Below are 1,024 nucleotides of genomic sequence, written 5' to 3'. Positions count from 1 at the left end.
GGCGACTATGTAGTATTCTTTCCTACCGGCAAGATTCGGGATAAAGCTATCCGTCGTTCGCCAATTCAGTCCTACAAACTCACAATTAGTGCTGTGCCGTGGGAATACAACCTTGGTGAACGCCGGCATAGATTTCGGTATGATGTATGGATCCGTTTGCATGGCTTACCACTCCAGTGCGACAGGTATGAAGATTTACAAACTATTGTTTCAAGTTTTGGAGAATTTATAGGTGGAGATGAGAGAAGTCGGCTTCGTCAAGATGTAAGGTTCTATCGGTTGTTGATCAAATGTGCTGACCTCCTAATGATTCCTGAATGTATTACGCTCGTGTTGGGAAATCGGGAATGGAAAATAAATGTTGAAGTAGAGTCATGGGAATATCACCACTGGACCGGCAGCCCTTAATGTGCTGCCAATGCCACCTAACTGTGCGTTTTGCGGTGGTATAGTTCGCAAGAAAGTAGTCATAATTTTGTTATTTTGATAACTGGTGTGTACATGCAGTGACATCATGTACACTTATTGTGTGGTACTATATGTATTAATAATATTTATACGTATATAGTGTATCCCTCTATATTTGTAACTTTATATTTCCGTCAATCTATCATTGCTCTTCAAGCTATGTGGTTATGGTGCGTTCAATTTCACATTTTATTGTAATCTCGTGTTACAAGTAATATTGTGTACATCTCTATTGTTGTAATGTCAAAAATATATATGTAATGTGAGTTTTCTGTAGCACATTGCAGAAAAAATGTTAAAGTTATAGCATAGAATGGAACAGTTGTAGAGCTCATAGGTACAACTGTAGTGTTAATGGGCACACCCCATATAGCAGTCACTTTTTTAGGGTAGGCTTTGCTTTTGCAGTTATATAATATAATGGGACAGTTGTATAGCTCAGCCGAACAGCTGTACTGGTAATGGGCACACCCATATAGCTGCCAATTTCATAGGGTTGGAAAAGTTTTGCACCATTTACAAAAGAAAATACGAAATATTTACAAAGTTGCCACGG

This window comes from Ananas comosus, linkage group 14 (genome assembly GCF_001540865.1).
Source record: "Ananas comosus cultivar F153 linkage group 14, ASM154086v1, whole genome shotgun sequence".
Taxonomy (NCBI): domain Eukaryota; kingdom Viridiplantae; phylum Streptophyta; class Magnoliopsida; order Poales; family Bromeliaceae; genus Ananas; species Ananas comosus.
The sequence above is the reverse complement of the archived record's forward strand: the minus strand, read 5'-3'. Positions refer to the sequence as shown.